A 23,653-nucleotide genomic window follows, 5' to 3' on the forward strand; every position below is an offset into this window, starting at 1 on the left:
TTGCTTTTTAACACTCGATTATTTGCAAAACCTTGGAGCTGCGGAGGATTGAACTCCGGTCTTCTCACATGCGAAGCGAGCACTCTACCTCTGAGTTACAACCCCTTAACAATTGTTCGTTTGCTTTGAGTGACTTTTCACGATTGCGACACGTATGTGTTTTCAATGGAGAAGAAGATTTTAAGTAAAAAGAATAAAACTTGAAAGGAAGGTTTTGTCAAGAGTGGGGTTCGAACCCACGCCTTCTTCGAAGACCAGAATGCCAAGTAACGGATTTTACAAGATTACCTATTAATCTATTATTTGAATTAGAATCTTAAGTCTGACGCCTTAACCATTCGGCAATCTTGACATTGTTAACGCAATGACTACTTATATTGCAATGTGGCGTAAACTAGGTGTATTGAGAAGAGCACACAATTGTAACAATGACAGGGAAAAATATCAATAATTAATGGCAATTGTATGCTTTTCTGTTCAATTTTAGAGGGTCATTGCAGGTTTAATCGACAGTGCCACAACCGAATGGCCGTCAGAAAATACCACTGGGACGACAAAAGCCGGTTTCTACCAGTAGAAGAAAAAGAACGATAAGAAAGATTATGCCCTATCGTTTTGCATGTACTTGTTTGATCACTGGGTATTTACACTTTTCACGAGATATTCGTAAGAATGTGGAATGTGGTTTCATTCTGTTGGCAGACCTGACAATGGTCTTTTTTTCAAAATGAAAGTGTTTGTACTATGGAGTTGCGGAGGATTGAACTCCGGGCTTTTCGCATGCAAAGCGAACACTCTACCACTGAGTTACAACCCCTTGATATTAATTCGTTTGCTTTGAGTGACTTTTAACGATTGCGACACGTATGTAAGTAAAAAGAATAAAACTTGAAAGGAAGGTTTTGTCAAGAGTGGGGTTCGAACCCACGCCTTTCTCGAAGACCAGAATGCCAAATAACGGATTTAACAAGATTACCTATTAATCTATTATTTGATTTTGTATCTTAAGTCTGGCGCCTTAACCACTCGGCCATCTTGACATTGTTATCGCAATGACTACTTATATTGCAATGTGGCGTAAACTAGGTGTATTGAAAAGAGCACGCAATTGTAACAATGACAGGGAAAAATATCAATAATTAATGGCAATTGTATGCTTTTCTGTTCAATTTTAGAGGGTCATTGCAGGTTTAATCGACAGTGCCACAACCGAATGGCCGTCAGAAAATACCACTGGGACGACAAAAGCCGGTTTCTACCAGTAGAAGAAAAAGAACGATAAGAAAGATTATGCCCTATCGTTTTGCATGTACTTGTTTGATCACTGGGTATTTACACTTTTCACGAGATATTCGTAAGAATGTGGAATGTGGTTTCATTCTGTTGGCAGACCTGACAATGGTCTTTTTTTCAAAATGAAAGTGTTTGTACTATGGAGTTGCGGAGGATTGAACTCCGGGCTTTTCGCATGCAAAGCGAACACTCTACCACTGAGTTACAACCCCTTGATATTAATTCGTTTGCTTTGAGTGACTTTTAACGATTGCGACACGTATGTAAGTAAAAAGAATAAAACTTGAAAGGAAGGTTTTGTCAAGAGTGGGGTTCGAACCCACGCCTTTCTCGAAGACCAGAATGCCAAATAACGGATTTAACAAGATTACCTATTAATCTATTATTTGATTTTGTATCTTAAGTCTGGCGCCTTAACCACTCGGCCATCTTGACATTGTTATCGCAATGACTACTTATATTGCAATGTGGCGTAAACTAGGTGTATTGAAAAGAGCACGCAATTGTAACAATGACAGGGAAAAATATCAATAATTAATGGCAATTGTATGCTTTTCTGTTCAATTTTAGAGGGTCATTGCAGGTTTAATCGACAGTGCCACAACCGAATGGCCGTCAGAAAATACCACTGGGACGACAAAAGCCGGTTTCTACCAGTAGAAGAAAAAGAACGATAAGAAAGATTATGCCCTATCGTTTTGCAAGTACTTGTTTGATCACTGGGTATTTACACTTTTCACGAGATATTCGTAAGAATGTGGAATGTGGTTTCATTCTGTTGGCAGACCTGACAATGGTCTTTTTTTCAAAATGAAAGTGTTTGTACTATGGAGTTGCGGATGATTGAACTCCAAGCTTTTCGCATGCAAAGCAAACACTCTAGCACTGAGTTACAACCCCTTTAAAATCGAGACTACCAGTATGTTCTTGATACTTGCTTTTTAACACTCGAATATTTGCAAAACCTTGGAGCTGCGGAGGATTGAACTCCGGTCTTCTCACATGCGAAGCGAGCACTCTACCTCTGAGTTACAACCCCTTAACAATTGTTCGTTTGCTTTGAGTGACTTATCACGATTGCAACACGTATGTGTTTTCAATGGAGAAAAAGATTTTAAGTAAAAAGAATAAAACTTGAAAGGAAGGTTTTGTCAAGAGTGGGGTTCGAACCCACGCCTTCTTTGAAGACCAGAATGCCAAGTAACGGATTTTACAAGATTACCTATTAATCTATTATTTGAATAAGAATCTTAAGTCTGGCGCCTTAACCATTCGGCAATCTTGACATTGTTAACGCAATGACTACTTATATTGCAATGTGGCGTAAACTAGGTGTATTGAGAAGAGCACACAATTGTAACAATGACAGGGAAAAATATCAATAATTAATGGCAATTATATGCTTTTCTGTTCAATTTTAGAGGATCATGGCAGGTTTAATCGACAGTGCCACAACCGAATGGCCGTCAGAAAATACCGCTGGCACGACAAAAGCCGATTTCTACCAGTAGAAGAAAAAGAACGATAAGAAAGATTATGCCCTATCGTTTTGCAAGGTACTTGTTTGATCACTGGGTATTTACACTTTCTACGAGATATTCGTAGGAATGTGGAATGCAGTTTCATTCTGTTGGCAGACCTGACAATGGTCCTTTTATCAAAATGAAAGTGATTATAGTATGGAGTTGCGGATGATTGAACTCGAAGCTTTTCGCATGCAAAGCGATCACTCTACCACTGAGTTACAACCCCTTGAAAATCGAGACTACCAGTATGTTCCTGATACTTGCTTTTTAACACTCGATTATTTGCAAAAGCTTGAAGTTGCTGAGGATTGAACTCCGGTCTTCTCACATGCGAAGCGAGCACTCTACCTCTGAGTTACAGCCCCTTAACATTTGTTCGTTTGCTTTGAGTGACTTTTCACGATTGCGACACGTATGTGTTTTCAATGGAGAAGAAGATTTAAAGTGAAAAAGAATAAAACTTGAAAGGAAGGTATTGTAAAGAGTGGGGTACGAACCCACGCCTTCTTCGAAGACCAGAATGCCAAGTAACGGATTCTACAAGATTACCTATTAATCTATTATTTGAATTAGAATCTTAAGTCTGGCGCCTTAACCACTCGGTCATCTTGACATTGTCAACGCAATAACTACTTATATTGCAATGTGGCGTAAACTAGGTGTATTGAGAAGATTTAATTTTAATTTGATTTATTTGTAACGCGCACTATCCAAGTAAAGTTCTAATGACGCGAATTTAACGTCATATCCTTGAAAGCAATCAAGGATCCTGTCTAATAACATTTTATAGTGTTATGCCGCAGCCTCAAGGCCCAGGCCAACAGTTTTAGGACGGGTTCAGCAGGGGATCGAAACCAGAGCATCATTGCCTTTTTTCAAAACATTGACGCTCTAGCTACTACACCCGTCACTACCAGTAGAAGAGCAAACAATTTTAACAATGACAGGGCAAAATATCAATAATTAATGGCAATTGTATGCTTTTCTGTTCAATTTTCGAAGATCACTGCAGGTTTCATCGAAAGTGCCACAACCGAATGGCCGTCAAAAAAAAAACCGCTGGGACGACAAAAGCCGGTTTCTACCAGTAGAAGAAAAAGAACGATAAGAAAGATTATGCCCTATCGTTTTGCAAGTACTTGTTTGATCACTGGGTATTTACACTTTTCACGAGATATTCGTAAGAATGTGGAATGTGGTTTCATTCTGTTGGCAGACCTGACAATGGTCTTTTTTTTTCAAAATGAAAGTGTTTGTACTATGGAGTTGCGGAGGATAGAACTCCGGGCTTTTCTCATGCAAAGCGAACACTCTACCACTGACTTACAACCCCTTACTGTTAATTCGTTTGCTTTGAGTGACTTTTAACGATTGCGACACGTATGTAAGTAAAAAGAATAAAACTTGAAAAGAAGGTTTTGTCAAGAGTGGGGTTCGAACCCACGCCTTTCTCGAAGACCAGAATGCCAAATAACGGATTTAACAAGATTACCTATTAATCTATTATTTGATTTTGTATCTTAAGTCTGGCGCCTTAACCACTCGGCCATCTTGACATTGTTATCGCAATGACTACTTATATTGCAATGTGGCGTAAACTAGGTGTATTGAAAAGAGCACGCAATTGTAACTATGACAGGGAAAAATATCAATAATTAATGGCAATTATATGCTTTTCTGTTCAATTTTAGAGGATCTTTGCAGGTTTAATCGACAGTGCCACAACCGAATGGCCGTCAGAAAATACCACTGGGACGACAAAAGCCGGTTTCTACCAGTAGAAGAAAAAGAACGATAAGAAAGATTATGCCCTTTCGTTTTGCAAGTACTTGTTTGATCACTGGGTATTTACACTTTTCACGAGATATTCGTAAGAATGTGGAATGTGGTTTCATTCTGTTGGCAGACCTGACAATGGTCCTTTTATCAAAATGAAAGTGATTATAGTATGGAGTTGCGGATGATTGAACTCCAAGCTTTTCGCATGCAAAGCGATCATTCTACCACTGAGTTACAACCCCTTGAAAATCGAGACTACCAGTATGTTCTCAATACTTGCTTTTTAACATTCGATTATTTGCAAAACCTTGGAGCTGCGGAGGATTGAACTCCGGTCTTCTCACATGCGAAGCGAGCACTCTACCTCTGAGTTACAACCCCTTAACAATTGTTCGTTTGCTTTGAGTGACTTTTCACGATTGCGACACGTATGTGTTTTCAATGGAGAAGAAGATTTTAAGTAAAAAGAATAAAACTTGAAAGGAAGGTTTTGTCAAGAGTGGGGTTCGAACCCACGCCTTCTTCGAAGACCAGAATGCCAAGTAACGGATTTTACAAGATTACCTATTAATCTATTATTTGAATTAGAATCTTAAGTCTGACGCCTTAACCATTCGGCAATCTTGACATTGTTAACGCAATGACTACTTATATTGCAATGTGGCGTAAACTAGGTGTATTGAGAAGAGCACACAATTGTAACAATGACAGGGAAAAATATCAATAATTAATGGCAATTGTATGCTTTTCTGTTCAATTTTAGAGGGTCATTGCAGGTTTAATCGACAGTGCCACAACCGAATGGCCGTCAGAAAATACCACTGGGACGACAAAAGCCGGTTTCTACCAGTAGAAGAAAAAGAACGATAAGAAAGATTATGCCCTATCGTTTTGCAAGTACTTGTTTGATCACTGGGTATTTACACTTTTCACGAGATATTCGTAAGAATGTGGAATGTGGTTTCATTCTGTTGGCAGACCTGACAATGGTCTTTTTTTCAAAATGAAAGTGTTTGTACTATGGAGTTGCGGAGGATTGAACTCCGGGCTTTTCGCATGCAAAGCGAACACTCTACCACTGAGTTACAACCCCTTGATATTAATTCGTTTGCTTTGAGTGACTTTTAACGATTGCGACACGTATGTAAGTAAAAAGAATAAAACTTGAAAGGAAGGTTTTGTCAAGAGTGGGGTTCGAACCCACGCCTTTCTCGAAGACCAGAATGCCAAATAACGGATTTAACAAGATTACCTATTAATCTATTATTTGATTTTGTATCTTAAGTCTGGCGCCTTAACCACTCGGCCATCTTGACATTGTTATCGCAATGACTACTTTTATTGCAATGTGGCGTAAACTAGGTGTATTGAAAAGAGCACGCAATTGTAACTATGACAGGGCAAAATATCAATAATTAATGGCAATTATATGCTTTTCTGTTCAATTTTCAAGGATCATGGCAGGTTTAATCGACAGTGCCACAACCGAATGGCCGTCAGAAAATACCACTGGGACGACAAAAGCCGGTTTCTACCAGTAGAAGAAAAAGAACGATAAGAAAGATTATGCCCTATCGTTTTGCAAGTACTTGTTTGATCACTCGGTATTTACACTTTTCACGAGATATTCGTAAGAATGTTGAATGTGGTTTCATTCTGTTGGCAGACCTAACAATGGTCTTTTTTTTCAAAATGAAAGTGATTATAGTATGGAGTTGCGGAGGATTGAACTCCAAGCTTTTCGCATGCAAAGCGATCACTCTACCACTGAGTTACAACCCCTTGAAAATCGAGACTACCAGTATATTCCTGATACTTGCTTTTTAACACTCGATTATTTGCAAAAGCTTGAAGTTGCTGAGGATTGAACTCCGGTCTTCTCACATGCGAAGCGAGCACTCTACCTCTGAGTTACAACCCCTTAACTTATGCTCGTTTGCTTTGAGTGACTGTTAACGATTGTGACACATTTGTGTTTTCAATGGAGAAGAAGATTTAAAGTGAAAAAGAATAAAACTTGAAAGGAAGGTTTTGTCAAGAGTGGGGTACGAACCCACGCCTTCTTCGAAGACCAGAATGCCAAGTAACGGATTTCACAAGATTACCTATTAATCTATTATTTGAATTAGTATCTTAAGTCTGGCGCCTTAACCACTCGGCCATCTTGACATTGTTAACGCAATGACTACTTATCGCTTAGGTATATTTATCCCTGAGGTATATTTATATACGAAGGTCCTTAACAATATAGGGTGTGGGGTATAGGGGGTAAGGTAGTAGTAGCTAGTAGTGAAATTCAGAGGGTTTAATGTCCATTTAGTTATCCTTTATACGTTTCTTCCCTGAATGACCAATCGTTACCAAATTTTGTACATAATTCTGTCAAAATTTGATACATGTCCTAACGGGGTTTCATTTGTTTTCATTACTGTTTTAAAAATTTAATTTGCGTACTTGTTACCTAGCTGGTTGCCGAATCCTAGGCAGTGAATTCGCTTTTGTTTGCTTAACCTTCCAACTGTCAGTGCAGTGAGTGCTCAGCAGTGTTAACAAAAAGAAAAAAAGTTTGAATCTTCCCTAGCAAGACAAGTTTTGATGATATGATATTGATATTTTGATGATATTTGATTTGATTTTTATTGTTCTTGTTCGATTTCGTCTTTATTGTTCTTATTATTGCCTCTTTTTGTTAACTGTTTTTAATAAATGATGATCTTGATTTTAATAAATTTTTTGATCAAGTAAAATTTCTATTCCCCTTTTTTTTAACAGTTAGTCATCAACCAAGAAGTTGAGGAACATTTAAAAAATGTTTGATCATACTCATTTTGAAGCTCTGGGTCATCTCTCTCTTCTTCCCTTGTCCTCTCCACAGTCATCAAGATCTTTTGGCGGTCGTGAAGAGTTACCACCGATCTTCCACTTCCATTTACCTCCGAAAGTTTTTTAAGTATAATTTTTCAAAAGTTACAAATTTAAATTTCCTAAATGGCTTGTTCGAGTTTCGAACTCCGAACCATACGAGTGGCAGCCCGGGTTGCTAACCATTAGTCCAACATTGACATAAGATTTAAGGGAAAGCGTGGTCAGGTTGGTGTGTACACCAAACAATGTAACGAAAGACGAAGTAAAGCTATGGTAATATCACTAGCGACGCTACCATCGGTATCGATTTTGGAACCGGTCATAAAACACTTAGGTTATATGCCTGAATTAAGATTTTTTCAGCGGTGGTTTAATCTAACTGCTATAATAGCACATCCAATTCTTTATAGTTAATATGTAACTAATAATTTTTCCAATTCCATGTTACTATAGTAATAAATGTTGCTAAAACTTAATCTAAACGTGAAGTGCGACGTGGGGTGGCGGGGCGAAGCCTCCGCCACTCCTAAGTCGCACCACTCATAATATTAACAGATTATTAGTCAATTAGTTATAAAGAATCAATTATGAAAGAGAATAAAGGGAAACAGAATTTTCCAAACGTTCTAGTATGTATTAATCTACCATAACCTTTATTTTCTGTCTCTTTTACGTTTAAAAAAATTACCGAAGGATATTACCGAAGGAATCTTGTATTTTTTAAAAATTGGATTTCTTTTCTCTGATATTTCACGAAACGAAATGTCGATAATTGATGCCTATTTTTTCATCGTGTGGCTTTCAGGTCAAGTCAGCTATATCCTTATTATATATTTGGGGGACATAAACATGTTATGGTGATTTTGGCGAAATAAATTTTTTGCCATCTTTATGTAATTGACGTTTCCATAGTGTAGTCGTTATCACGTCGGCTTTACACGCTGAAGGTCCTCAGTTCGATCCTGGGTGGAAACAATTTTACAACTTTAATCCGAGTATGGAATTTCATTTCCTATTGTACTTTCTCGATAATATCCAATATCTGGACTTGTGTACTGCTATGTAAAATGTGTAATGGGAGAAGAGCGGTAGGAATCTTACACGCTAACTAGCTAGTCTGTACACTTAAGAAGGTGCCACTACCAAGTTGTATTTGTTTGGCTATCCGTCTGGTGTCATCCCAACGAAAAGCAGTCAAAACTGACGCTTTTTTAACGCAACAATAACCGCTGAAGTTTTGACTTGATTACTGCAAAATGGTAATGTTACATCACTAGAGATAATTTTACAACTATGCAGTCTATTATCCTAGCACTCATTACATACAAAGTAAAAAGATAAAATATAGGAATATCACTTATGTGTATCTTAGCAGTAAATCCTCATAACCACCGATGTAGTTATCACCATAGTGCGAGCGATAATCCAAGCGCATTTTACCATGACATATTAGATAGTATTGGATTACAACGTTGATTTGTATGAGCCTGGCTAGCTCAGTCGGAACAGCATGAGACTCTTAAGTATTAATTGCAATTGTACACACGACCGGGGTTTTACATTTTTCGCTGAGATAATCGTACCTGGCAGGTTCTTTCTATATTGTGCGCAAATCTGCTACTGATACAGTGATAATTCTATTGTGTGATTATTGTTTTGTCACTATATATTTGATGTAAATCTTTAAATAAATGATACAAAAGTTTCCATATAAACAGGTAAGCATGCAGAAAACCGCAAGTTATTTCATTTTAAAACATCTCAATGATGAACATCCGTTTTATAAGGGGGCACCCAGGTTTGAACTGGGGACATTTCGATCTGCAGTCGAATGCTCTACCACTGAGCTATACCCCCATAAATGTTTGAATGAGTTTACCTTCGACATTCTGGATTATAAGGTATTATTTTTGCGAAAAAAACCTTATCTTTTAATTTTTGTTTCACACAGAATGCGCAAACAAAGAATCATTTGGTTAATAATTGAGTTTTTATTGAACAGGAGGTCACGTCAGATATTTCAGTTATTTAAGTGAAGAAACTGTGTGTTATTAAATAATACTTCTTGAACAGCTTTAACGCAGATCAGTTTCCATAAGCTGATGAGAATTTCTTTCAAACTTTCAAAAGTCAGGCTGATACGTAGAAATATTTTTAGTGAGCTGATTTTCAAATTCAATAAACACAACAATGAAACAATTTAACTGAATAAACCCAATAATAGTTCATTCCCTGTATTAGATTCAACTTAATAGGGGGCATCCTGGGTTGACCCGGGGACATTTCGATCTGCAGTCGAATGCTCTTCCACTGAGCTATACCCCCGATATTTTTACATTTTACCGCGTATTTGTATTATTCCTCCATTTTAATTAAGAGTTTCTGACTCTGAAATATCGATTGATATTTTTTAAAAATTAGATTTCTTTTCTCTGATATTTCACGAAACGAAATGTCGGTAATTGATGCCTATTTTATCATCGTGTGGCTTTCAGGTCAAGTCAGCTATATCCTTATTATATATTTGGGGGAAATAAACATGTTATGGTGATTTTGGCGAAATAAATTTTTTGCCATCTTTATTAAATTGACGTTTCCATAGTGTACTGGTTATCACATCGGCTTTACACGCTGAAGGTCCTCAGTTCGATCCTGGGTGGAAACAATTTGACAACTTTAACCCGAGTATGGAATTTCATTTCCTTTTGTACTTTCTCGATAATAGCCAATATCTGGACTTGTGTACTGCTATGTAAAATGTGTAATGGAAGAAGAGCGGTAGGAATCTTACACGCTAACTAGCTAGTCTGTACACTTAAGAGGGTGCCACTACCAAGTTGTATTTGTTTGGCTATCCGTCTGGTGTCATCCCAACGAAAAGCAGTCAAAACTGGCGCTTTTTTAACGCAACAATAACCGCTGAAGTTTTGACTTGATTACTGCAAAATGGTAATGTTATATAACTAGAGATAATTTTACAACTATGCAGTCTATCATCCTAGCACTCATTACATACAAAGTAAAAAGATAAAATATAGGAATATCACTTATGTGTATCTTAGCAGTAAATCCTCATAACCACCGATGTAGTTATCACCATAGTGCGAGCGATAATCCAAGTGCATTTTACCATGACATATTAGATAGTATTGGATTACAACGTTGATTTGTATGAGCCTGGCTAGCTCAGTCGGAACAGCATGAGACTCTTAAGTATCAATTGCAATTGTACACACGACCGGGGTTTTACATTTTTCGCTGAGATAATCGTACCTGGCAGGTTCTTTCTATATTGTGCGCAAATCTACTACTGATACAGTGATATTTCTATTGTGTGATTATTGTTTTGTCACTATATATTTGATGTAAATCTTTAAATAAATGATACAAAAGTTTCCATATAAACAGGTAAGCATGCAGAAAACCGCAAGTTATTTCATTATTAAACATCTCAATGATGAACATCCGTTGTATAAGGGGGCACCCAGGTTTGAACTGGGGACATTTCGATCTGCAGTCGAATGCTCTACAACTGAGCTATACCCCCATAAATGTTTGAATGAGTTTACCTTCGACATTCTGGATTATAAGGTATTAATTTTGCGAAAAAAACCTTATCTTTTAATTTTTGTTTCACACAGAATGCGCAAACAAAGAATCATTTGGTTAATAATTGAGTTTCTATTGAACAGGAGGTCACGTCAGATATTTCAGTTATTTAAGTGAAGAAACTGTGTGTTATTAAATAATACTTCTTGAACAGCTTTAACGCAGATCAGTTTCCATAAGCTGATGAGAATTTCTTTCAAACTTTCAAAAGTCAGGCTGATACGTAGAAATATTTTTAGTGAGCTGATTTTCAAATTCAATAAACACAACAATGAAACAATTTAACTGAATAAACCCAATAATAGTTCATTCCCTGTATTAGATTCAACTTAATAGGGGGCATCCTGGGTTGACCCGGGGACATTTCGATCTGCAGTCGAATGCTCTTCCACTGAGCTATACCCCCGATATTTTTACATTTTACCGCGTATTTGTATTATTCCTCCATTTTAATTAAGAGTTTCTGACTCTGAAATATCGATTGATATTTTTTAAAAATTAGATTTCTTTTCTCTGATATTTCACGAAACGAAATGTCGGTAATTGATGCCTATTTTATCATCGTGTGGCTTTCAGGTCAAGTCAGCTATATCCTTATTATATATTTGGGGGAAATAAACATGTTATGGTGATTTTGGCGAAATAAATTTTTTGCCATCTTTATTAAATTGACGTTTCCATAGTGTACTGGTTATCACATCGGCTTTACACGCTGAAGGTCCTCAGTTCGATCCTGGGTGGAAACAATTTGACAACTTTAACCCGAGTATGGAATTTCATTTCCTTTTGTACTTTCTCGATAATAGCCAATATCTGGACTTGTGTACTGCTATGTAAAATGTGTAATGGAAGAAGAGCGGTAGGAATCTTACACGCTAACTAGCTAGTCTGTACACTTAAGAGGGTGCCACTACCAAGTTGTATTTGTTTGGCTATCCGTCTGGTGTCATCCCAACGAAAAGCAGTCAAAACTGGCGCTTTTTTAACGCAACAATAACCGCTGAAGTTTTGACTTGATTACTGCAAAATGGTAATGTTATATAACTAGAGATAATTTTACAACTATGCAGTCTATCATCCTAGCACTCATTACATACAAAGTAAAAAGATAAAATATAGGAATATCACTTATGTGTATCTTAGCAGTAAATCCTCATAACCACCGATGTAGTTATCACCATAGTGCGAGCGATAATCCAAGTGCATTTTACCATGACATATTAGATAGTATTGGATTACAACGTTGATTTGTATGAGCCTGGCTAGCTCAGTCGGAACAGCATGAGACTCTTAAGTATCAATTGCAATTGTACACACGACCGGGGTTTTACATTTTTCGCTGAGATAATCGTACCTGGCAGGTTCTTTCTATATTGTGCGCAAATCTACTACTGATACAGTGATATTTCTATTGTGTGATTATTGTTTTGTCACTATATATTTGATGTAAATCTTTAAATAAATGATACAAAAGTTTCCATATAAACAGGTAAGCATGCAGAAAACCGCAAGTTATTTCATTTTAAAACATCTCAATGATGAACATCCGTTTCATAAGGGGGCACCCAGGGTTGAACTGGGGACATTTCGATCTGCAGTCGAATGCTCTACCACTGAGCTATACCCCCATAAATGTTTGTATGAGTTTACCTTCGACATTCTGGATTATAAGGTATTAATTTTGCGAAAAAAACCTTATCTTTTAATTTTTGTTTCACACAGGATGCGCAAACAAAGAATCATTTGGTTAATAATTGAGTTTCTATTGAACAGGAGGCCACGTCAGATATTTCAGTTATTTGAGTGAAGAAACTGTGTGTTATTAAATAATACTTCTTGAACAGCTTTAACGCAGATCAGTTTCCATAAGCTGATGAGAATTTCTTTCAAACTTTCAAAAGTCAGGCTGATACGTAGAAATATTTTTAGTGAGCTGATTTTCAAATTCAATAAACACAACAATGAAACAATTTAACTGAATAAACCCAATAATAGTTCATTCCCTGTATTAGATTCAACTTAATAGGGGGCATCCGGGGTTGAACCGGGGACATTTCGATCTGCAGTCGAATGCTCTTCCACTGAGCTATACCACCGATATTTTTACATTTTACCGCGTATTTGTATTATTCCTCCATTTTAATTAAGAGTTTCTGACTCTGAAATATCGATTGATATTTTTTAAAAATTAGATTTCTTTTCTCTGATATTTCACGAAACGAAATGTCGATAATTGATGCCTATTTAGTCATCGTGTGGCTTTCAGGTCAAGTCAGCTATATCCTTATTATATATTTGGGGGACATAAACATGTTATGGTGATTTTGGCGAAATAAATTTTTTGCCATCTTTATTAAATTGATGTTTCCATAGTGTAGTGGTTATCACGTCGGCTTTACACGCTGAAGGTCCTCAGTTCGATCCTGGCTGGAAACAATTTTACAACTTTAATCCGAGTATGGAATTTCATTTCCTTTTGTACTTTCTCGATAATAGCCAATATCTGGACTTGTGTACTGCTATGTAAAATGTGTAATGGAAGAAGAGCGGTAGGAATCTTACACGCTAACTAGCTAGTCTGTACACTTAAGAGGGTGCCACTACCAAGTTGTATTTGTTTGGCTATCCGTCTGGTGTCATCCCAACGAAAAGCAGTCAAAACTGGCGCTTTTTTAACGCAACAATAACCGCTGAAGTTTTGACTTGATTACTGCAAAATGGTAATGTTACATCACTAGAGATAATTTTACAACTATGCAGTCTATCATCCTAGCACTCATTACATACAAAGTAAACAGATAAAATATAGGAATATCACTTATGTGTATCTTAGCAGTAAATCCTCATAACCACCGATGTAGTTATCACCATAGTGCGAGCGATAATTCAAGTGCATTTTACCATGACATATTAGATAGTATTGGATTACAACGTTGATTTGTATGAGCCTGGCTAGCTCAGTCGGAACAGCATGAGACTCTTAAGTATTAATTGCAATTGTACACACGACCGGGGTTTTACATTTTTCGCTGAGATAATCGTACCTGGCAGGTTCTTTCTATATTGTGCGCAAATCTGCTACTGATACAGTGATAATTCTATGGTGTGATTATTGTTTTGTCACTATATATTTGATGTAAATCTTTAAATAAATGATACAAAAGTTTCCATATAAACAGGTAAGCATGCAGAAAACCGCAAGTTATTTCATTTTAAAACATCTCAATGATGAACATCCGTTGTATAAGGGGGCACCCAGGTTTGAACTGGGGAAATTTCGATCTGCAGTCGAATGCTCTACCACTGAGCTATACCCCCATAAATGTTCGTATGAAATTACCTTCGACATTCTGGATTATAAGGTATTAATTTTGCGAAAAAAACCTTATCTTTTAATTTTTGTTTCACACAGGATGCGCAAACAAAGAATCATTTGGTTAATAATTGAGTTTCTATTGAACAGGAGGCCACGTCAGATATTTCAGTTATTTGAGTGAAGAAACTGTGTGTTATTAAATAATACTTCTTGAACAGCTTTAACGCAGATCAGTTTCCATAAGCTGATGAGAATTTCTTTCAAACTTTCAAAAGTCAGGCTGATACGTAGAAATATTTTTAGTGAGCTGATTTTCAAATTCAATAAACACAACAATGAAACAATTTAACTGAATAAACCCAATAATAGTTCATTCCCTGTATTAGATTCAACTTAATAGGGGGCATCCGGGGTTGAACCAGGGACATTTCGATCTGCAGTCGAATGCTCTACCACTGAGCTATACCCCCATAAATGTTCGTATGAGTTTACCTTCGACATTCTGGATTATAAGGTATTAATTTTGCGAAAAAAACCTTATCTTTTAATTTTTGTTTCACACAGGATGCGCAAACAAAGAATCATTTGGTTAATAATTGAGTTTCTATTGAACAGGAGGCCACGTCAGATATTTCAGTTATTTGAGTGAAGAAACTGTGTGTTATTAAATAATACTTCTTGAACAGCTTTAACGCAGATCAGTTTCCATAAGCTGATGAGAATTTCTTTCAAACTTTCAAAAGTCAGGCTGATACGTAGAAATATTTTTAGTGAGCTGATTTTCAAATTCAATAAACACAACAATGAAACAATTTAACTGAATAAACCCAATAATAGTTCATTCCCTGTATTAGATTCAAATTAATAGGGGGCATCCTGGGTTGAACCGGGGACATTTCGATCTGCAGTCGAATGCTCTTCCACTGAGCTATACCCCCGATATTTTTACATTTTACCGCGTATTTGTATTATTCCTCCATTTTAATTAAGAGTTTCTGACTCTGAAATATCGATTGATATTTTTTAAAAATTAGATTTCTTTTCTCTGATATTTCACGAAACGAAATGTCGATAATTGATGCCTATTTAGTCATCGTGTGGCTTTCAGGTCAAGTCAGCTATATCCTTATTATATATTTGGGGGACATAAACATGTTTTGGTGATTTTGGCGAAATAAATTTTTTGCCATCTTTATGAAATTGACGTTTCCATAGTGTAGTGGTTATCACGTCGGCTTTACACGCTGAAGGTCCTCAGTTCGATCCTGAGTGGAAACAATTTTACAACTTTAATCCGAGTATGGAATTTCATTTCCTTTTGTACTTTCTCGATAATAGCCAATATCTGGACTTGTGTACTGCTATGTAAAATGTGTAATGGAAGAAGAGCGGTAGGAATCTTACACGCTAACTAGCTAGTCTGTACACTTAAAAGGGTGCCACTACCAAGTTGTTTTTGTTTGTCTATCCGTCTGGTGTCATCCCAACGAAAAGCAGTCAAAACTGGCGCTTTTTTAACGCAACAATAACCGCTGAAGTTTTGACTTGATTACTGCAAAATGGTAATGTTACATCACTAGAGATAATTTTACAACTATGCAGTCTACCATCCTAGCACTCATTACATACAAAGTAAAAAGATAAAATATAGGAATATCACTTATGTGTATCTTAGCAGTAAATCCTCATAACCACCGATGTAGTTATCACCATAGTGCGAGCGATAATCCAAGTGCATTTTACCATGACATATTAGATAGTATTGGATTACAACGTTGATTTGTATGAGCCTGGCTAGCTCAGTCGGAACAGCATGAGACTCTTAAGTATTAATTGCAATTGTACACACGACCGGGGTTTTACATTTTTCGCTGAGATAATCGTACCTGGCAGGTTCTTTCTATATTGTGCGCAAATCTGCTACTGATACAGTGATAATTCTATTGTGTGATTATTGTTTTGTCACTATATATTTGATGTAAATCTTTAAATAAATGATACAAAAGTTTCCATATAAACAGATAAGCATGCAGAAAACCGCAAGCTATTTCATTTTAAAACATCTCAATGATGAACATCCGTTTTATAAGGGGGCACCCAGGTTTGATCTGGGGACATTTCGATCTGCAGTCGAATGCTCTACCACTGAGCTATACCCCAATAAATGTTTGTATGAGTTTACCTTCGACATTCTGGATTATAAGGTATTAATTTTGTGAAAAAAACCTTATCTTTTAATTTTTGTTTCACACAGGATGCGCAAACAAAGAATCATTTGGTTAATAATTGAGTTTCTAATTTCTATTGAACAGGAGGCTACGTCAGATTTTTCAGTTTTTAAGTGAAGAAACTGTGTGTTATTAAATAATACTTCTTGAACAGCTTTAACGCAGATCAGTTTCCATAAGCTGATGAGAATTTCTTTCAAACTTTCAAAAGTCAGGCTGATACGTAGAAATATTTTTAGTGAGCTGATTTTCAAATTCAATAAACACAACAATGAAACAATTAAACTGAATAAACCCAATAATAGTTCAATCCCTGTATTAGATTCAAATTAATAGGGGGCATCCGGGGTTGAACCGGGGACATTTCGATCTGCAGTCGAATGATCTTCCACTGAGCTATACCCCCGATATTTTTACATTTTACCGCGTATTTGTATTATTCCTCCATTTTAATTAAGAGTTTCTGACTCTGAAATATTGTTACACTGGGGTTGAGGTGTAACACGAGTGTATTAGGACGTCCACACTTTAGGACGTCAAGTAAGAGAGAGAGAATACAAGAGACAATACACGCCTATTTATGGTAGGTGAAGAGCAAGGTTGAATCATCGAGTGCTTTCGCCCTTGCTGCTTCTACGAATAATCAAGATAACCCTTATGACTTATTACTGAGCAAGGGCGGTTGTACGAGTACATCCGCCCTTGCTTTGTTTCTACGAAAGAGAAGATGCACTTATCCGTTTACTACAAAGCAAGGTCGAACGTTTGAGTACATTCGCCCTTGCTTGTTTCCCCGAAGCGCTAGAGAAGGTGTAAACGTCCTATGTTGCTAACGCGACATTCAGACAAAGCAAGGTCAAATGTACTCGTACATTCGCCCTTGCTTGTTTCTAAGAGCGAGATGAGTGTGGGGTGTGTCTCACGCGTATGTCACGTGATCTCTACGTGACAGATCCCCCCTCGTGAAGGCAGTAGCCCCGACTGCTTCAACAGCAAAATAAAACCCAGAACGGGTACCCCAAAACCAAAAAAACCCTAAATCAGAAAACCAAACACCCGAAAATATAAGAACCAAATCCCGAAAACACAAATTCCAAAAGAACATAAAAAAGAAACCCTCAAAATAAAGTTCGTATTAAACCACTTCCACCTGTTCGAGGTGTGGTAGGAAGTGATCGTCTTGACTGTCTAATTGTTCGTGGGCCCTCATACGGCCTCTCAGCCAAACAGTTTGGTAACTGAGATACGTCGTTGCGAATACTAGTAATAGTAGCATGAACAAAAGTTCAAACGGATATCTGGACTCCGTCAGCTGAAATTCTTCAGTCGTCTTCTTCATGAGTTCTTGAATCTGGAACCCTGTCATCTCCGATGATGCACGAGCGCCGTCGTTTCGGCGTAGTAGGTCGCTGATGAAGTTAATAGATGTGGCATTCGCCTTCGGGAGCTCAATGACGGCGACTGATTTAAATGTGGTCACATTAAATCCTACTGCGCCCAGAGTGGGTGCCACCAGAGGATCCAACGAGGCCTCTGATCGGCCATCAAGACTGGCGGGGAAGACCCAGTCTTCCGTTCTAGCAGTACATCCAGGAGGGACATCAAAAATCCCAAACGGAGGCAGCAACAGGGATTGTGGTGGCCCCTGGCTGCTACCGATCGGGCAGGAGAACACCACCTCATGAGCTGTAATGGCTGAGAATGCCCAGCGATTTTCCCCAAGATAAGCCACTTCGGATCCTTTCCACTCCTTAAATTGTTGCCTGCATTGCTTTAGCTTTCGGTTGGCGTCATTGGTGAACAATGAAATAGCACAGGATTTTCGTGCTCCCCGTTTTCCGAGACCTGTATGAAAATTACAAATTAATCGTTCCAGTTTCTTACAACCCCGAATGTCGTCTGTTGAAAGTTCAATAAAAGTTTCCAAGTCTGTAGAAACGGCCAGAAAGTTGGGTAGGTCTCCGATCACCACTCCATGGGTGCCATTGTCTGTTGCTCGTGGTAAACTGAAAATTTCAAAAAGGGTATACTGCTGTGCGTGATCGTAGATTGGGATTTTGATAAAGAGACGAAAGCGTCCCTCCACCGCCGCCACCGTCACCATGGCTTCCCGATAGGTTACCCATAATTCTTCACTCGATACTGCCCAACCCAAGGGTAGTTGTCGATTAACTGCTTTCAACACCGAAGCCATTTGAGCAGGTGGAAATATCTGAGGCGCTAATCGGCCGTTTGCCAAGAGGGCCAATCCTTCGTCAAGAGCATCTGCCAAGTCTCTAAGCCACTGCAGGCTAGCTTCCACTGACTCAAATGCTGTGTCGAGATTGATGAAAAAATCGAAATACTCGATCATGTAAGCTTGGCGCTCTGCCATTCGTCCAAGCAAATTGTTATAATTCTTGGTTAGTTCAGCTGTTTGCCCTTCCAACTCCTGGATCAACTTCGTGTTTGTCCGGATCTCCCAAAGTGATTCGTTTACCACCGTTGCCTGCTGGTCCATTAAATGAACGATTTCGTTTTCCCGGTGGGTAAGGCCGTTGATCTTCTTATTCAAACCGGTGAGATCAGCCTGAGTGGCTACTCCAAAAAGCCACTTTAACGCTGATCCGCCGCCATCAATCACCGCTCGACGTTGTTTCGAAGGAGAACCGATGGCGTCCCGAAAAGTTGCTAGTCGATGTTCGGACTGATTCAGTTCGCGTTCAAACCAACGACACTTAACCTCCAGTTTTTTCGCAGCTGATGCCCCTTGTTGATTTCCTGTTTTACGGCATTTAACGGCCATCTCGGAGTACTCCTTCAGTCTCACTTTCAATGTTTGAACTACTGCCTCTGCGGGTCGTATGTCAAGATCTGTGATGACTGTCCAGAACGATTCTCCAAACGCGACACCCGGCTTTTCATTGAAGATGACGGTGTCACGGACGAGCAAAGTATCTACCTTGACTGGCCCGAGGAAGGCCAATACACAAATTGTGTAAGGTAGTAACAAAGCGAGGTAACGATCCGGTCGACCAGCTCGACGAGCCGGCTGTATTCGAGTGGGGAGACGGACAGGCCTGTTTACTGTTTTTTGTTTACGCACTCCTCCCGGGGAAGGCACTGGACGAACGTTGTTGTCGTGCAAAACTGCCGCCTCCTCACCATGGGTCCCATTATCCGAACCTGTCTCCCGATGAATCTCCACAGGTGGTGGAGGGACGTTGGGGAGAGGTGTATCAAACATCGCCTCTGTGGCTTCCGTGTTCAAATTTGGACCTCGTTCGACCAGGTCATGGAAAAGCTTCATCTTTATCACGTGCACAATCTCCGATTTTCTTGATCCGGAACTCAACTTCACTTCGTAGTTCACAGGAGTGGTCTGGCGGATCACGTTGAACGGTCCCTGCCAGCGATGAAGCAGTTTTTCTGCCCTTTTCACTTTGCGAAAGGGTTTGTACACCAAGACTTGGTCGCCTACTTTAAATTGGAGCTCTCTGTGGTGACCGTCGTACTGACGTCGTTGGTTGTCCTGGGCGACTCCCAATCGCGTGTGCACCAATGCTCGAGCCTTCGCTAATTCGGTCACAACATGGGTTGCATAAGCCGGAGCCGTTCTCGACGTGACCAGCCGAGGGTTGGCATCAGCACCTAATTCCAAATCAATAGGTAACATTGGTTCACGTCCGTAAAGCAAAAAAAATTGTGAATATCCCGTAGATTCTTGCCGCGCCGTATTGTAGGCGAAACACACATAAGGTAATGACTCGTCCCAATCCTTATGGTCCGCGCTGACATACATTGATAGCATGGCCGCCAAGGTATGATTCATCCGCTCAACCAAACCGTTTGCCTGCGGATGGTAACTTGACGTTGTCTTGTGGTTGGTTCCGAGATTCTTCATGACTGCTTGGGTAAGTGTAGCTATAAAACATTTCCCTTGATCCGAAATTATGGACTCCGGGGCTCCGTGACGCAGCACAATTTGCTCGACAAAAAATGTTGCCACCATATCCGCCTTTCCGGTGGGCATGGCTCGTAGTTCCACCCACTTTGTTAAGTAGTCCACCGCAACGATGATCATCTTATTTCCGGTGTTGGATAAGGGAAATGGACCCAAAAGGTCGATTCCCACCTTTTGAAATGGGCGTGCCACCTGAATACACTGCAGAAAACCGGCTGGCCGTTTGTTCACGCCTTTTCGTCCCTGGCAATTAGGACACGATTGCACATAATTTGTAACATCAATCGCTAAACGCTCCCAAAAGAATCGATTAGAAATTTTCGTTAGGGTACGTCGAACTCCCAGATGCCCTGAAATCAAGTCATCATGGTATGCCTTTACAACGCGTTCCCGAAAGGAACGTGGGACGCACAGGCGACGATACTGTTTACCGTTTTTAATGGTTTGTAAGCATAGTCGCCCATTGGATAGACAAAAGTTTTTTAGCGTTGCACGACCTGCTTCCAACTGGTCCATCAGCCGACGCCACCGCGGGACCCGACGCTGCTCCGCAACGAATTCTTCCTCCGGTCCAAAATCCACCGATCTGCCACTCCCCACAAGGCCAATGGCCACACAGCGATCTTCTTCTTGTTCTTCGGTCACAGGTAAAGGGCATCGCGAGAGGCAATCTGCGTTGTCATGAAGTTTTCCGCTTCTATACCGAATTTCGATGTCATACTCCTGTATCGACAAGCTCCAACGGGCTAGCCGTCCAGCGAGATCTCGTTTGGTTAACAACCAACACAGCGCCTGGTGGTCGGTAACTACCACGATCTTGCATCCCCATACATAGCCTTTAAATTTCTTTAAGGCCCAAACCAAGGCAAGGCATTCTTTCTCGGTGATGCTGTAATTGATTTCGGAGCTGCTTAACAGGCGGCTGGCATAGGCCAACGGATGTTCTTGCCCATTCACTCGTTGTGCCAGCACTGCTCCAATGCCGTAGCCGCAGGCATCGGGAATGATCTCCATTGGTAGGTCATAATTCGGATGAGCCAGGACTGGGGCTGTAAGCAGCGCTTGCTTCAGAATGTTGAAGCTGGACTCCTGATCAAGACCCCAATCGAACACTGCATCCTTTTTGGTTAACAAAATCAACGGGCGTGCAATCATTGAAAAATCTTTGACATGTGGACGATAATAAGAGCAAAGGCCAAGATAACTCTGTACTTTCTTCACTTTAAGGGCCAACGTCTTCCCTTCGTTGCACGGTGGGAACTCCCTTACCGCTGCTAATTTGTCCGGGTCTGGACGAATGCCATCCGCATCCACCACATGACCTAACACTTTTAAACTAGTTTCCGCAAAATGACATTTGGACACTTTTAACTTGAGGCCGGCTTTCTTTAAACACTCCAATACCAACCGTAGCCGTTCAACGTGGAGGTCAATTGTCGACGAGTAAACTATGACATCATCTAAGTAGACGAGGCACGCTGTCCATCGAAGTCCTGCCAATATGATATCCATTGACCGCTGGAATGAACTGGGGCCGTTTGACAGGCCAAATGGGAGCACCTTGAACTGATACAACCCATCTGCTGTAATGAAGGCTGTCTTGGGGCGGTCCTCCTCTCTCACTGGAATCTGATGATATCCGGCTTGTAAGTCGAGGATGGAAAAAAATTCTGCTCCTTCAAGCCGACTCAGCACATCTGCAATCCTTGGTAGAGGGTATACATCCCGTAACGTGACGGAATTCAGCTTTCTGTAATCCACACAGAATCTCCATGTTCCATCTTTCTTTCTGATTAGCACCACCGGTGCGGACCACGAGCTGTCAGATATTTCGATAATTCCTGCATCTTCCAAGATTTTTACTTGTTCATTCACGATTGTTCTAGCCTTCCACGCGCTGGCATACGGGGCCTGGTGAACCGGTGGGGCGTCTCCCGTTTCAATGTTGTGTTCGGATATGTTGCAGCGGCCTACTTCGGAAGCGTTTGCCGCAAAACATTCCAAATTCTCTTCTAGCAATTGGAACACTTTTTCTCGTTTCTCTTTCGGAATGCCGTGATTGACTTGCTTTTTTAGGTCGTCTATGAGTGTCCTCCGCCGATCCATTTCTTCCTTTGTTGGTGATCTGGTCATTGAAGGGTCCTCATCTGTTGTCGTTAGGCCACAGCTCAACACTTCTCCGTCGTATCCACCGACGACTCCCAATGTCGTCCCCTTTGGAATCCAGACGCTAGTGGACGTTAGATTGGTCAACGGGACGAAAGTTACTTTGGCTGCCAGTAACGCGTGTCCCACCGACACCCCTTTGGTTTCTAAAAGTTTTCCTGATGGATTGAAACAGAAGTTCTCCGCCTGTAAAGCTGGTTCTACTGTACCCACGTTGGCCACTGAGAAAGAAGGGATTGTTACATCATTGTTGGAGATCAATTTAACTGACCGTGGCGTGTGATTTGTGCGATGCGACGTAATGGCTGCAAGAGGCTGGTCTCCAAAAGTAATGGAGACCTTCGGTTCGCGATAATCGATCTGCACCTTGCCGTATTGTTTCAGGAAATCGTTTCCCAAAATCAAATCGATGCCGTCCATCCCAAAGACGACCGCCTCGCCCGTCGCCGTTCCCATTTTATGGTTAACCGAAATGGTAGCAGCTCCCATCAACGTAGCTTGCTCACCATTCGCCATCACTACCCGCGGTCCATCCCATGGACGCATCACAAACTGGGATTCCTTTAGCAGCTCTGGTGATATTACTGTCAGTGCCGCCCCGGTGTCGACAACCGCCATCACCTGTCGTGTTCCACAAGTTACTTCTTCTCTGATAAGTTTGCTGTAATCTAGTTTAAGGATCGGCTGCTCTTTTAACACGTCGTGGGTCGATGAGTTTGCCGACAGCTCAGCTAGCTGTGACACGATGTTGATGGGTGCGGGATGACCCAACGCCCCCCTTTGTGGGTTAGGAGGCCCGGGGTAGGGCCTTTGTCGAAAACGAGCAGATTGCGGATTGTCCCAACAATTCCGGGCCATATGCCCCGTTCCGTTACAACAGTAACATTTCAGGACTCCATCATTGGTTCGGTAGATTCTCTCCGACTCT

At 40.0% G+C, this 23,653-nt stretch overlaps 28 non-coding genes across 28 annotated transcripts; 5 read left to right on the forward strand and 23 right to left on the reverse strand.

Annotated features, from left to right (window-relative positions):
* Positions 1–33: 33 nt before the first annotated feature.
* On the reverse strand, positions 34–105 carry Trnaa-cgc. Its single transcript has one exon. It is a non-coding gene; the product is annotated as a tRNA-Ala (tRNA).
* Positions 106–215: 110 nt separating this feature from the next.
* Trnal-uaa lies at positions 216–352 on the reverse strand. The gene is made up of 2 exons: positions 316–352; positions 216–260 (listed from the first exon to the last, which is right to left on the reverse strand). It is a non-coding gene; the product is annotated as a tRNA-Leu (tRNA).
* A 393-nt stretch (positions 353–745) lies between these two features.
* On the reverse strand, positions 746–817 carry Trnaa-ugc. Its single transcript has one exon. It is a non-coding gene; the product is annotated as a tRNA-Ala (tRNA).
* Positions 818–903: 86 nt separating this feature from the next.
* Trnal-uaa lies at positions 904–1,040 on the reverse strand. Its single transcript has 2 exons — positions 1,004–1,040; positions 904–948 (listed from the first exon to the last, which is right to left on the reverse strand). It is a non-coding gene; the product is annotated as a tRNA-Leu (tRNA).
* Positions 1,041–1,433: 393 nt separating this feature from the next.
* On the reverse strand, positions 1,434–1,505 carry Trnaa-ugc. The gene has a single exon. It is a non-coding gene; the product is annotated as a tRNA-Ala (tRNA).
* An 86-nt stretch (positions 1,506–1,591) lies between these two features.
* Positions 1,592–1,728, reverse strand: Trnal-uaa. Its single transcript has 2 exons — positions 1,692–1,728; positions 1,592–1,636 (listed from the first exon to the last, which is right to left on the reverse strand). It is a non-coding gene; the product is annotated as a tRNA-Leu (tRNA).
* A 532-nt stretch (positions 1,729–2,260) lies between these two features.
* Trnaa-cgc lies at positions 2,261–2,332 on the reverse strand. Its single transcript has one exon. It is a non-coding gene; the product is annotated as a tRNA-Ala (tRNA).
* Positions 2,333–2,442: 110 nt separating this feature from the next.
* Positions 2,443–2,579, reverse strand: Trnal-uaa. The gene is made up of 2 exons: positions 2,543–2,579; positions 2,443–2,487 (listed from the first exon to the last, which is right to left on the reverse strand). It is a non-coding gene; the product is annotated as a tRNA-Leu (tRNA).
* A 1,659-nt stretch (positions 2,580–4,238) lies between these two features.
* On the reverse strand, positions 4,239–4,375 carry Trnal-uaa. The gene is made up of 2 exons: positions 4,339–4,375; positions 4,239–4,283 (listed from the first exon to the last, which is right to left on the reverse strand). It is a non-coding gene; the product is annotated as a tRNA-Leu (tRNA).
* A 532-nt stretch (positions 4,376–4,907) lies between these two features.
* On the reverse strand, positions 4,908–4,979 carry Trnaa-cgc. The gene has a single exon. It is a non-coding gene; the product is annotated as a tRNA-Ala (tRNA).
* Positions 4,980–5,089: 110 nt separating this feature from the next.
* On the reverse strand, positions 5,090–5,226 carry Trnal-uaa. The gene is made up of 2 exons: positions 5,190–5,226; positions 5,090–5,134 (listed from the first exon to the last, which is right to left on the reverse strand). It is a non-coding gene; the product is annotated as a tRNA-Leu (tRNA).
* A 393-nt stretch (positions 5,227–5,619) lies between these two features.
* Trnaa-ugc lies at positions 5,620–5,691 on the reverse strand. Its single transcript has one exon. It is a non-coding gene; the product is annotated as a tRNA-Ala (tRNA).
* An 86-nt stretch (positions 5,692–5,777) lies between these two features.
* Positions 5,778–5,914, reverse strand: Trnal-uaa. Its single transcript has 2 exons — positions 5,878–5,914; positions 5,778–5,822 (listed from the first exon to the last, which is right to left on the reverse strand). It is a non-coding gene; the product is annotated as a tRNA-Leu (tRNA).
* A 716-nt stretch (positions 5,915–6,630) lies between these two features.
* Trnal-uaa lies at positions 6,631–6,767 on the reverse strand. Its single transcript has 2 exons — positions 6,731–6,767; positions 6,631–6,675 (listed from the first exon to the last, which is right to left on the reverse strand). It is a non-coding gene; the product is annotated as a tRNA-Leu (tRNA).
* A 1,598-nt stretch (positions 6,768–8,365) lies between these two features.
* Trnav-uac lies at positions 8,366–8,438 on the forward strand. The gene has a single exon. It is a non-coding gene; the product is annotated as a tRNA-Val (tRNA).
* An 810-nt stretch (positions 8,439–9,248) lies between these two features.
* Trnac-gca lies at positions 9,249–9,320 on the reverse strand. The gene has a single exon. It is a non-coding gene; the product is annotated as a tRNA-Cys (tRNA).
* Positions 9,321–10,055: 735 nt separating this feature from the next.
* Trnav-uac lies at positions 10,056–10,128 on the forward strand. Its single transcript has one exon. It is a non-coding gene; the product is annotated as a tRNA-Val (tRNA).
* Positions 10,129–10,938: 810 nt separating this feature from the next.
* Trnac-gca lies at positions 10,939–11,010 on the reverse strand. Its single transcript has one exon. It is a non-coding gene; the product is annotated as a tRNA-Cys (tRNA).
* Positions 11,011–11,745: 735 nt separating this feature from the next.
* Positions 11,746–11,818, forward strand: Trnav-uac. The gene has a single exon. It is a non-coding gene; the product is annotated as a tRNA-Val (tRNA).
* An 810-nt stretch (positions 11,819–12,628) lies between these two features.
* On the reverse strand, positions 12,629–12,700 carry Trnac-gca. Its single transcript has one exon. It is a non-coding gene; the product is annotated as a tRNA-Cys (tRNA).
* Positions 12,701–13,096: 396 nt separating this feature from the next.
* On the reverse strand, positions 13,097–13,168 carry Trnac-gca. Its single transcript has one exon. It is a non-coding gene; the product is annotated as a tRNA-Cys (tRNA).
* Positions 13,169–13,435: 267 nt separating this feature from the next.
* Trnav-uac lies at positions 13,436–13,508 on the forward strand. The gene has a single exon. It is a non-coding gene; the product is annotated as a tRNA-Val (tRNA).
* Positions 13,509–14,318: 810 nt separating this feature from the next.
* Positions 14,319–14,390, reverse strand: Trnac-gca. Its single transcript has one exon. It is a non-coding gene; the product is annotated as a tRNA-Cys (tRNA).
* Positions 14,391–14,786: 396 nt separating this feature from the next.
* Positions 14,787–14,858, reverse strand: Trnac-gca. The gene has a single exon. It is a non-coding gene; the product is annotated as a tRNA-Cys (tRNA).
* A 396-nt stretch (positions 14,859–15,254) lies between these two features.
* Trnac-gca lies at positions 15,255–15,326 on the reverse strand. Its single transcript has one exon. It is a non-coding gene; the product is annotated as a tRNA-Cys (tRNA).
* A 267-nt stretch (positions 15,327–15,593) lies between these two features.
* Trnav-uac lies at positions 15,594–15,666 on the forward strand. Its single transcript has one exon. It is a non-coding gene; the product is annotated as a tRNA-Val (tRNA).
* An 810-nt stretch (positions 15,667–16,476) lies between these two features.
* On the reverse strand, positions 16,477–16,548 carry Trnac-gca. Its single transcript has one exon. It is a non-coding gene; the product is annotated as a tRNA-Cys (tRNA).
* Positions 16,549–16,950: 402 nt separating this feature from the next.
* Trnac-gca lies at positions 16,951–17,022 on the reverse strand. Its single transcript has one exon. It is a non-coding gene; the product is annotated as a tRNA-Cys (tRNA).
* Positions 17,023–23,653: the final 6,631 nt, after the last annotated feature.

This window comes from Daphnia pulicaria, chromosome 2, assembly GCF_021234035.1.
Source record: "Daphnia pulicaria isolate SC F1-1A chromosome 2, SC_F0-13Bv2, whole genome shotgun sequence".
NCBI classification, from domain to species: Eukaryota; Metazoa; Arthropoda; class Branchiopoda; order Diplostraca; family Daphniidae; genus Daphnia; species Daphnia pulicaria.